We start from the raw sequence: 13,184 nt of genomic DNA, 5'->3' as shown, positions 1-13,184 counted from the left end.
TGAAGGCGAGAACTCAGAAGCTTATTGGAAACCGCGACGAACCATCTGAATGCCTGCACGGCTGATTGAAGAACTGTACATATGTTCACACCCTCACTGAGGTAGCAAGCTGTTGCCAGCATGATTGACTGTGACTTTGTTCAAGAAGAGGGGAGATGTAAGAACGTGAATTAGCATTCTAGTAGCTGGTGGGAGGAGATGTGGGAGGGACAGGAAAGGGAGGAGCAGAGAGGAAAGGGAAGGGGCAGTATAGAGTAGGGACGAGAAAGGAAAGGGCCACGTAATAAAGGTGTTACTGAGATCATACCTGTGTCCAGTGTCCTTATTGCCTGAGGGACACAACACATGCCTGAATATACAATTCCCCCATCCACCACACCCCGCATTGATTATCCTTTTTACAAATGCCATGGAACCACATGGGTCATTTAGCCCCTCTCTCAGAAGGGTTGGATTTCATCTTCGAGCTGGCAGCTCATGTGACAAACTGGTGGAAGATCTACTACCCAGTAATCCGCCCACCTCTTCATATTTGGTTTTTTTTAGGGCAACCTCTTGCCTTGTAGACTACAATTTATATATCCATACAGTGGTACATTCCCCACTTCAACGTAGCCAGTGTTGGGGCATCTCGGGCTTCCACTATTTGGCTATATCTCGTTTTGCAAGGATCAACCCCAGATACAGAAAGAACAATTTATATCCATTTCCACCTAGGTCATCAGTGAGGTGTAAGAGGGCTATTCCTAGGTCTCTCGGGATCTGCCATGATAGAACCACGCTCACGCATACAAACACTTCCCGACAGATTTTATCCAAAGCACAACAGCTCTACACCGTGTGGAGGGATGTGCCCACCTCCATGTCATACTGGATACAGGATAGGAAGGCAATCACCCCCAAGTGTCACAGCCAAAGAAGGGGAAAATATACTGTTTGTAGATATTTGAACTGAATCAACCGGGGCCTAGCCACAACAACAGCCTCCCGCGGCATGGCCAGGACTTACGCCCATTCATTGTTCTCCAACTCCCTCAAAGTCCACCTCCCATGCCACACGAAGGGCGCAAAAAGGGTCTGGTTGGTTGGAGATGAGTGTTTGATAGATTTTTCCTACTTTGTGGTCTCCCAAATATCCTAGAAGAATTTTGCCTGCCCTCTAGTGGATTACTGAGGGAGTGTAGTCAGTGTGGCAATTTACGGGAACAATGCATGGCGGAGCTGGAGATATCTGTGGAATTGTCTGTGAGGGATCTGATACTTCGTCTGCAAGGTTTGGTAGTATTTGAGGACTGTACCCTGCATGATTTCAACTAGGGTAGATATCCCAATGAGGTCCCATTTTACTGAACCCCACTAGGGTGGCCACCTGCGGATGCATGTTCCCCTGCCATAGTGGCGTCTGTTCTGTCAGCTTGCCCCCACCATTTCAATCATTTAAGATAAGAACGCCAAAGGGTCAGTACTAACCGCATTGCATGGGGAAGGCTGCTCATCCGGCCTCCACCATACAAATACGCAGCCAGTGAGGAGTCCTTCATCAACCACCTAACCAGTGGCGGAGTTGCCCTGTGTGTCATACCACCAATCATTTATGATAGTTAGCTGTGCTGCTGTGCAATAGGATTCGATGTCCGCAGCAGCGATACCACCACAGTAGGAGGACTGAAAGCACTAGTTAAGTGCAATGTGTGGGGTGCCCCCTGTCTATAGGAAGGATGTGAGGATAGTATTCAATTTACTGAACCAATGTCGAAGGATGGGGTATGGAAAATTCTGCAATTGGAAGAGGAATGTGGGTAGGGACACCATTTCAAAGATGGCTAATTACCCGTTCAAGGACACAGGGAGTATCAACCAGACTTTCAATCTTTGCTAAGGGGGTCACCAGTGGCCCCACATTAAGTCGCTTTTTCATCCAGGGATACAAAGACACTTAAGTATTTAATGCTATTGATGGCCATTCTCAAGCCCGAAGCCCACTCAAGTCTCTGGGGGTCCATGCCCAGTGCAAACACAGTGGATTTTAAGGTATTAATGTAGAGGCCAGAGGTCTCACCGAATATATATGCATGATCTGCAGTATACAGGGTCCCATGGAGTCCAGAGCCATAAGGAAAAAGAGGACATCATCAGCATATAACACCATCCTGTCTGACAGCCTTTCACCCCTCTTGAAAGCCTGCAACTGGACATCTATCCTCACCCACAGGGCCAATGGCTCCATGGCCAGAGCTAACGACTGGGGGGACAGCATTGCCACGTGCCCGCTGTTTAGGAAAAGACTTTGACATGGCTCCAGCCACCTGCACCAATGGATTTAAGTCTTTAAATAATAATTGGATGTAAGCAATGTATCGTGCACCAAAGTTGAGGCACTGGAGGAGCAGGAATAAATTCCCAGCCCACATAATTGTGTGGGGCATTAATCCTGTCTGATCTGGATGGACCAGTTCTGGAATGTGATGTATCCGAGAAACAATATTTACAACACGGGTGGAACCACTCATTCTAATACCCCGCAAGTGTTACCACACTTGCCTTTACCATGCATATGCCTTTGCCACGTGCGCCGTAAAGGCAGTCAGTGCTCTAGATTCAGAGTGGATGGACAGGGAGATTGAACAGAGCAACAGGAAGGATCAGGACAGCACATATCAGGACGCAGCAGGGTAAGTAGGGCTGGGGTTCCGGTTTTAGGACTCATGGCGGGGGTGGGTTCACTTTTAAGGTTGGGGCTGGTTTAAGGCTCAGGGCAGGGGGCTGACGTCCGGTCGTTTTTAGGGCTGTGGGCTGGATTGTAGGGCTCATAGAGGGGGCTGGGTTCAGGCAAGATTTTAGGGCTGAGGGCTAGGTTTTAGGCCTTAGGGCAGAGAGTTTAGGCAGTTTCTAGGACTGCGAACCGGTTTCAGGGCTCAGGGCAGGGGCCTGGGGTAGTTTTTAAGGCTGGGGCTGGGTTTTAGGGCTCAGGGCAGGGGTCTGGGGTATAATCTTAAACATGCATATGCCTTTACCACTCATGCCTTTCCAATGAAATTCGCAGTAGTAGCAAAGACCGTGTTGTTAAGGCACGTGATATCTCATGCATGGTTCCATCATACAACCGCAGTATCAACCCATTTGCCAAAGCTTTGGCCAATATTTTGACCTCGGAATTGAGTCGTGGGATGGAATGGTAGGAGGAAGGGTCATTTACTGGCGGGCTCGGCTTAGGAAAAATCTAATTTTATGCATGACGCCAATGTGGTGGCATTAGGGCGATGGCTATTGCATACACGACTGACCCTGGCATGTGTATATAAAGTTTGGACATGTATGTTGTGAAGAACTTGTAAGGGAACCTGTTGGGCCCGGGGGTCTGCAGCAGCAAGTGAGAGATCGTCCCTGGTGAGATTGGCGTCCTACTGCCAAAGGGCTGTGTGGGAGAGGACCCAAAGTGGCAGGGCGCATACAAAGTCTTCTATCTGTATCTCATTCAGGATCTTCTGCTCTGCACAGATCTTCCCAAGATATGAGGCAAAACAATTGGCAAACTTGCTGGAGTTGGTGAGTAGTTCCCCAGACCCGTCCATGTTCAAGGGGACTAGAGGAGAGTGGGGGATGCCCTGGCACAGTCTATAGAGCATTTGACTCGATTTGTGGCACCATTGGTAGGTGCGGCTCTTAGAGACCTGCCATGCCTTCCATGCCAGCCGGGCTTCGCCGATCAGAGGTTGGTGGTATTATTGCTGTGTCAATGTAAGCTGTCTGCGAGCAGCTTGGCCATCTTGTTGGTGGTCTAGTACATCTAGGTCTGTGATCCTACTCTTGAGGTCTGTCAGCACTTGCCACCTGAGCTGTTGCTCTCCAGCACAGTAACTAATGTGGGCCCTCTGCAACATGGGTTTTTGGGCCTCCCATAGGTTCTGGGGGGATGTCAGGGATTCTGTATTATGTGTAAAGTAATCATCAACAGAGCAATTCATATGTTGGCGATATTCAGAGCTCTGGAGGTACCAAGGCGACAGCCGCCAGCAGAATGTTAGGTGCAGACATTATACCAGAAACTCTAGGACCAATGGAGAGTGATCAGAAAGACCCCGTGCATAACTGTAATATCTGATACTCTATGGAGGTGGGAGTGTGGGAGCAGGAAGTAATCGAGTTCAGAATATGAGCCATGGGCCACAGAAAATAATGTGTAACCTGACACTGAGTCGTTATGTGCTCCCTAGACATCCGTCAGGCCTAGAGCCAATACGTAGGAGGATACGTGTGTTTCACTTGCCTCCTGGGGCTGCCCCTGAGTGCACCATCTATCCGTGGCCGGGGCTACTGCTTCATTCTAGTCACCCCCCAGGACCGTGAGTCATCAGGTAGTTCACCCCACAACCCCATCATGAGTTCTTTGTAGCATTGCGGTGGGGAGGGGGCATAAAGATTATCAGTGTGAGAGGTTCTCCAAATAATGTACCTGTAACAGCTGTATAGCGGTCATGACAATTGGACCATGTGTTATTGTGTTGAAAGGGAACTATCTGTTTGATCAGCACGCCTGTGCCTCTGGAACTCCTCATGAACCCTGAGGGGTATATCTGGGAGTTTCCCCAATGGGCTAGGCATAAGACTTGATCCCGACCTGGTGGGTTTTTTGTAATAGAAGGATGTTGGCCCCTACCTGCTTTGTCTATTGTAAAACTGCTCCTCTCTTGATCCTATCAAGTACCCCATTGACATTTCAGGATACCACCCGGAGGCTGTCAACCCTGGCAGGCCGACTAGGGGTACTCATGTCTGGGGCTTATGGCGGTGGGATGCGCAGAGGAAGCGGCATTGGGCAAGCATGAGCACAAGAAATTAAACAAAAACAACATAGTAAACTCAGTGTCTACAGTTTTGTGTCTGCAGTTATGGTGAAAACCAATTCCCCGACCTCCCCATACTTCAAAAACAGGAAGTATCTTTCGTGGGGTAGACCGCAGCCAGATCCCAACAGAGGACCCCATTCAGTCAACCCCAATGGACCCACACAACGCAATATTTACAAGCAATTTGGGAGAGCGAGCTCTCGCATGTACGGTTGTTCTGTCACATGTATTGACCGCCGGGGATGCTTGGTCACACCTTAGAGATACCCATTAGGGACCATCTCTCAGGGTGAGCCAGGACGGGTTCCCCAGCGGTCGAAGCGTGGAGATACTCCTCCGGGAGTCGATTCCTAGCGCTATATAAACCCGCAATTAAATTAAATTAAATTAAATCAGCCCCTGAATGTGTCAAATGTCCCCCAGGTTGAGCATATTTATCTAGGGTACTCCTTTTGGTGTTAACCGGCGCTTTGTCTGTTGTCATATTGTGCAGCTGGGTTTAGGTGTCACCGTCTCAAGGATTCATCTGGGGCTCTCACTGACCTGCTCCAACCACGTGGGATGGCACGTGCAGTCAGGAAATCAGTCTTCACTTGGTGAGGGAGAACAGTGGATAATAATTTGGGGAGCCCCACACTGCCACAAACCTGCACCGAATCCTGGTTCGGCCATCTTGGCAACAGGCATGGCTTCCCCCTTCGTTGCCTTTAAAGGGATAACATGCAGCCAGATTTGAGTTGCTAAAGGGGGAGCTGTAACCGCCTCTGAGCAGCCACCGCCAAAGGTCTCACTGTCCAGCTGCCTGGATGGTGTAAGGTTAAGTTATGCTCTTGGAGACTGAGCTGCTACCGCCCCCTGCAGCAGCCCAACTACGAGGCATGTGTTTAGAGGCAGGGCCCCCTTTGTACAGCTTCAGCAACCAGCCCCAACGTTGCCACCCCTGTGCCACCCCCAGTGTTGCAGAGGGCCCACCACACTGGTGTATGACAGTGGAGGCTGATGCAGCTAGGCTGACAAACATACCTGGGCCAGGCCAACGTCTTCAGCTGGGGGTGCTGCACCTGGCCCCAGTGCACAGGCAGGTGATCAGGGGGTCTCACAGCGCCCACAAAGCACCTGCCACTAGCCATGATGTCTCCACTCACCTTAGGGGTTGGCAATCACCTTTACCTGATCAGGGCCGGCTTTAGGCATGTGCAAGCTGTGCACCTGCACAGGGCCGCCAAACACCAGGGGCCGCCACCTCAAATATATATCATTACACAGCTGCCTGTTTCCCCAGCACCTACCACTTCTGTTACCGACCCTCGTGACAACCATAAATCCAGCAATCAACAGAATCGCATCTCTTACAGCCAGCATGAAAGTTCCAGTGCATCACACACAAGAATTAATGTGCGCGTCGTGAGGGTACAACCCCTCTAACAAGGTGGAAATCTGTCAAATATGAAGCTGATTAAAATTAGCGAGAGCACGACGTTAAAGCTGAATTTCATTTTGTAACTACTTACTTTTTGCTGCGGGGGTGTACAGACAAGCGCATAGAAGGACGCTACTGTCTTTAAATGTGCGTAAACAATAGTGCGGATCACCGTGTGTGCAGAAAACCGTGTTGATGGCTTTTCACGAGGCCAGGTGCCCTCGGGGCCGGCTCTAGGGCAGTGCGGCTGCACAGGGGCTGATCTGTAGATGGGGGTGCTGTGACCTGGGGGCGCTTTGCTTAGCAATATCTTATGATAGAGAGGCGGGGTGCTTTTGCAGGTGGTTCGGAGAGAATCAGAGGAGGCAGTCGAGACGTGGGGGCGTTAAAAGTGATTGTGGCACCGGGCGCCACCAGCGCAAAAGTAATGTATGTAAAAGGTGGTGTGGCCCTGTCCAAGTGTGTGCCACGCCGCTGCAATGCATGAGTGTATTGGAGCTCTCTCGTGTCTGCATAAAGTATGCTCGTGCCCGGCCAGCGGGTACAGATGTGGGTGAACAAGGGTACGGGTGTGGGGTAGCGGGACCTACAGACACTCACTGGAGGATGGTGCACCACCGTGCTGAGGCTCTCCGTGACCACTATCTCCCCTCGTCGGCGTCTATAAACGGGTCTGAGGTGCGCCAAGCTAATAGTGGCCCAAAAAAGGTTTGTCTATGCGGGTGACTCGCCCAGACACTCATTGCCGGGATGTGGCTGGCAATCACCCCAGCACCTACCACATTAGTTAACCCGCACCTACCACCTCTCTTCTCTTACTGGACCCACATCTCTTCACATCCATTGCTTGTATCATTTCACTTTTCACAGACATCGCATCTCTGGCAGCTCCTACCATATCACATCATTTTCAGTGCGTGGATCTGTTCGCCTCCAGTATTTACATATCACTTCCTTTTTAGCGCCCACCACATCTCTGTACCTGCTATATCACTTCACTACCGGCACACGCCCCGGCCAGACCTCCTCTTCTGGGGGGGGGGGCTACCTAGCTCCCTGCCCAGGGCCGCCATGAGCCTAGAGCCGCCCCTGACCTGATCTCGCCTCCTCCGCCGCTTTCGCCATGGCCACAAGTAGCTTGCAGACGGGGTCTCCAGGGGACTTTCTGCTGAGTACGCGCCCTGGGCCTCTCGTGTCGGCCACAGGTAAAGTCGGCAACCACCAGCCCGAGACTGCCACAAACCCTCGCAGGCCATTGCCAGCACCCCACAATCACCGGGAGTCAGGCACCCAGAATGGAGCCCTCGGCACCGTGCACATCCCCACAGCCTTGATACACCTTGCGTTGGCACCCCCGACGGGGTGTGTAAGTCGTATTTTCAGCGGATGATGGGTGACAGCGCTGACCTATACTAAAGTGCTGTTGCCATATTTGGTGATTAGGAAATGCCTCCCGCACTTATTTGTTCTTTCTTTTTTCTTTTTTTTTTTACAAATGAAGCACTGTTGCTGTAATTATTCTAGTTGAAATACTTGATGCACCACTTTAAACTGAAGCTGGGATGTCTGTCACTGCTAGACCGACATTGCATTTGCTAGCACTGCTTCGTAACAATATCTTAAGAGATAAAAATAATACATATATTTTTGTCCTACAGCGAGACACACATTATTCTATTAGTGGGCCAAATTCTACTCCGTTCATGTTACTGGTTTGGCATCACTTAAGGTCATGGTTTAGAGTTAGTGGTAACAAAAACCCTTTAATTTGTGGAAGAAGTGGTAAATCCTCCTCTAGAGAGGTCACCACCAGTGGAGAATGCTTCGTTAGAATTATGTCTGCTTTTCTATCCCCAGAGTTTAAGATGAGCCAGTGGTTTTCAGTGCTGGACTCCGGCACTTAATTGTCAACACAGGCGCTTGTGACAGTCTGCCACATGGCGGCGCTGTCTGTCTAATTTAGAAAGGAAGACAACAACAGTTGTTCATTAATTTAATATAGATCGAAAATAACTATTACCTGCCAACTAAATAATTCCTATGGGTTTGGGGGCCTCGAATACACTGAAATGTCACACTTATAGGAGTGTGATGGTTAGTAGTTGCGTTGGGACTAATATGGGCGGCATTGGCAGGGGCAATGTGTGGTGCAAGCTGCAGTGGTCTCTTGCCGAGAGAACTGGCACTTATATTTTTTACAAATTAAGCACAGTCTATTGTCCATCCCTACAGCACAAGTAATTAGCAGACTGATCCTCCTCCGACTGATAATCATGCAATATAGAATTCGGTACCTCCCCAACAAATCAGAAGATTTTCTGTTACTGTACAATTCTAAATCCGGCAATTACTTTACAAACTCTGAGAAAAGACCAACTGCTCATGCCAAGGTACCAAGGAGGCGAGCAGGGGTCATCAGGGCAAAGGTGGCGTGTTGTAGCCTTTATCGTAATTTAAAAATGTGGTGCCATAAATGCTTCATATATTTCTCACTGAATGAATTTGTTTGCTGATAATTTGGCTCTAGCCAGTGCAAAAAAAGGGAATATGACTGGTCATGGAGAGAGTATCCGTTTTTAAATATGTGACCCTCTTTAGAGCTCTATTACTTATCCTGCATAAGTGATGACCTGGCATTATGAAGGTGAAGCTTATCCTGCATGGCATAATGATTTGGCGCAGTGTGCTTAACTATTTACAGTTTGTGAGTGCTACCCACTTAAAACAATTCGGCAAGTTATATATTTAAGCTGGACTACTTTACCTAGGCCGATTTCATGCAACACTATGATTTTCAGTCTTGGTCAAATGTTTAAGTTAACACAATATCAGCGCTATTTATCCTTTTTATAGCATTAGCTCTACTTTTGATGTAGACCTAATTCTGTAACATTTCTAGAACATGTTTCTTAAACAATTTCCTTCACTCTTCCACCCATTCTGCCATCCATCCATACACACAGTAATCAACCATTCACAAATGCATACAAAGGAGCAGTGTGTCATTCCCTCATTCATTCATCCACCCACTCTCTTATCCTTACACCAACTGATTGACTCATTCTAAGAATCACCCACTCACTCAGGTAACAACAATACATAAACACTGCAAATAATAAGGAAATACTTTAACTTATAAATTGGCCTGACCTATTTATTGGCTTTGCCTATGCTTGCTCACTGCTGTATTGCGCAGCTGTTTGCTCACTAGAGAAAGCATACCATTTTCTGCATTCAAGACCACAACTGTAAAAATGGTAACATGTTTATTATGTTTTGTTTTCTCGATATGGATGCCATCAGAAACATGTTCTTCATTTCACTTATCCTTTTAACACTGTGATTGGTGCACTAATTAGTAGCATTCTCAGTGAGTTATTTACCATGGTTTGTGGAGGTGCTCATATGGTGCAAATCATCATAAAGCATTGGGTACACAATATAAAACTGCTCTCCTCATTTCAGTTCATTGACAAATAGTTTAGAAACGAAACTACCTTTTTACTTGCTAAGATCCCTGTGAGAGAATGTGCTCTTCATAACACAATACATAACAATATGTTAGTATAACTAACAGTGTGCAAAGTCATTACACAAAGTGCTAAGTTTGCAAACATTTTCAAGCCAGGAGGGCTAGCCTGTGCAGCCCTTTGCAACATTCGATTTAGAGGAAGGTATGATGCCTCTTGCAGAAGTCACATATATCACAGCACTTCACTTGGACATCACCTCATTTCCTGTGGGCGTGGACCCCTGAGCACAGAGCAAGATCATTCTCCAGTTCCCCCGGCACTGTACTAGGACTCCAACTGCCCCTCTCTTAAACCTTAGATGCCAACCCAGTCTTCTTGCCCATCTCTTGCAGTTCCTACATTTGCTTATTCTGAGTGCTTAAAGGTTATTAATCGTCTTCTCCTCGATGATCAGATCAAAGCGAGGCTGATCTGAGAAGATATATACCAGCAGAAACACACCATTAGGACTGGCCTTCAGAGTATACATGGGGAGACTGTAAAAAAGAGCTAAACATCTTACATACTGAGCTGAGATACTTTTTTTCTTCTCTCTCACTCATGCTCTCTCTTCTCAGCACACAGCTAGCTAAAGAATCAAGACCGAAAGGAGTATTAAGGATTGAGTGAAAGGCTCTCATTGCTATTGAAGCTTTCAGGATGTGACGTTTAGTTTTTCGACGAAACAACAATTGGAGAACCTCCATATTATCTAAATAGAATATTACACCCTAGCTAGATCACAGAGACGAACAGAGAATCAGTGCATGCCCTATAGATGTTGCGTTCAAAATGGAGTTGCACACAAAAACCAAAAGAGGATGCACAAACTTGGACCAACACTTGGGCCCAATCACACTGAAAAAAGCGCTGATGCTTGCCTGTGTGCCACCCAGCAACATTGAAGCTACAAATCATTTCTAAGTCCTTTAACCCCTTGCATGCTGGTGACGGCTCCCGTCCGTCATGGCACACAGTGCTCATGTGCTGATGACGGCCGGGAGCCATCATGACCACGCCCGCGATCGGAATGTGCCGCACAGGAGCAGATTTCCAGCCGCAGGCAAGGGGTTAAGATGCCATGGATTACGAAGCTGATAATGGAAATCTTGGAACCACTGTAACTTAAACTATACTGAGCCCAAAAAAGCAACTACAGATCCCACCCATCATTTTGAGGAACATGACAACTCTCACTGTTCTTGTGAAACTACTGGAGGAACATTGCTCTTCCACTTTCATCATCAAGCCCTGACAGGACCACACCAAAATCATGCTCACAACACCTGAGGACTATAGAAGCGTGGAAAATATACTTACAGAGCAGGAACTAGAATGCCACACGTTCTTGTTGTCACTAGTGAAAGCCAAATATTTTGTTGTATGACTACTACCAGCAAATGCATCCATTGAACACATCTCCAGTGAGTTATCCAAACTAAGGCTTCCAGTGAAGAACATCACACAGATTGCTTAATTGACAGACAAGAATAGGAAGTTTCCACTGTTCACAGAAACCCTCAGCAAACCAAAACAGAAAACGTTCAGATCTTTCGGTGGCAGCAAGACTGTGGCTCTGCGGGCAAGCATGGCTTGGACGCCGGCAGGAATGGCTGCTCTCCTGCGAAGCTCGAAGGTGGAATGGAAGGACTGAGCTTCAACCTACAGAAGGACTTTGTCATCCCTCCTGAAATGCAGTCCCCTGCAGCATGACGCTGTATACAGCATTTCTTTATCGCTTACATGGCTTTGTAGTAAGCGGGAAACTACAGATTATCTTTCATCCGGCCGACACGTCTCGCACTTGCCATTTTGATTTACAGCGAATATGTTTTTTCCTCATTTGTAAGCGGTGAGGAGCTTTTTTCAGCATGGGGCATTAATCTACTGGTGTTATACATCGAATATACCTGACAAGATATTTTGCAGATAGTACTTTTTATTTCACTGGAGTTATCTCTACTTAGCGTCTCCTCAGTGGCATTATCACAAATTGCTCTCTACTATTTTTGGAACCTCTGCCATTTTGATACACTGTTTCATTCAATTATACTTTTACTTGTGCTACTCCTTCTTTGAGTGTAGTGTTCTTGAAAAGAAGGAGAGCAGTCTAATTTGCTCAGAATATTGTGCAATTCCTCTAAGTTTCCTTCTTTTAATAAACCGCATTTTGTTTTCTGCATTGTCTGTGTATGGGGAGAACAAAGCCAGCTTGTTGTACTGTCAACAACTCTTCTCCTTCTCCTCCATCTGCAGTTGAATGTAATCCTTTCAGCATTCTTCACGATACCATGGCAGAATCAGATCAAGGTGTGGTATCTCCTTCAACAAGCACATCATCCTCAAATATTCCACTTCCTACTTCTAAACTTGAGTCCAAGCTGTCTGATATTTCAACACTTTCATCTGGGAAAAGGGTTAAAAAAGAACCACCTTCACCAGCTGTACCTCCTCCAACAATATCTATGGAATTAATTCTTGAGGAAATATGGGCGCTCCGGCCATATATGGAAGAGACTAATATACGTCTTCAACATTTAGATGATAAATGGTCAAATATGGAGAGTAGGATAATTCAATTAGAGAGTAGAGTGGACTCTTTTCAATCTGCCCCCAGTCAAGTTCCTTCTATGCACACTCAAATCTCACATCTTCAGAAACAGATTGAAAATCTTGAAAATTGTAACAGACACAATAATTTACGTATTTATGGTTTAATAGAAGAACTTGAAGGCTCTGATCTCTCCTTTTTTCAATACTTTCTTCCAAGGTTTCTTGGTCTTCCTGAAATGCCAACCAGAAACATTCAACAAGCTAATCGATTTGGTCATGGTTCACAGACTGCATCTTTATCGAGCAAGCCAAGAGGTGTTATTTTGTATTTTGTACACAGATTTATTAAAAGTTCTACATACAGTTAAAATAAAAGGTAAAATCTTATGGCAAGGATTTATTCTTTTCTTTTCTCAAGACAATGCTAAGGCAACGGCGGATAGAAAAAAGAAACATTTGAATATGAGTCCAGTGCTGCGAAGTATTAATGCCAGATTTGGTCTTATACATACCTGCTTTTTTTAAGTTACCTATAAAAATAAAACCACAACTTATGAAGTTCTTTGTCTATTACGATGTTTTAAGGACAGTTGCAGACTGGAGATTAAGGAAATTACTACATCTACTGTTTGATTTATATTATCAATTCTGGTTATTATTTTCTGTATATTTTCTGTTATTTGTCTTATGTATTGTTTGATTTTAACATTGGTATAATATGTCTTTTCTATTGTTAGTTGCTGCCTTTTTTTTTATAAATCCTTCATGTGACTCCTTCTCTCTTTGGATGATGTACTCCCTCCCTCCTTTTTCCATACTTAGAGCTCCAGTTTGTGTGTTCCCTTATGTGGT

This window comes from Lissotriton vulgaris, chromosome 10 (genome assembly GCF_964263255.1).
Source record: "Lissotriton vulgaris chromosome 10, aLisVul1.2, whole genome shotgun sequence".
NCBI lineage: Eukaryota > Metazoa > Chordata > Amphibia > Caudata > Salamandridae > Lissotriton > Lissotriton vulgaris.
This window is presented reverse-complemented; position numbering follows the sequence as displayed.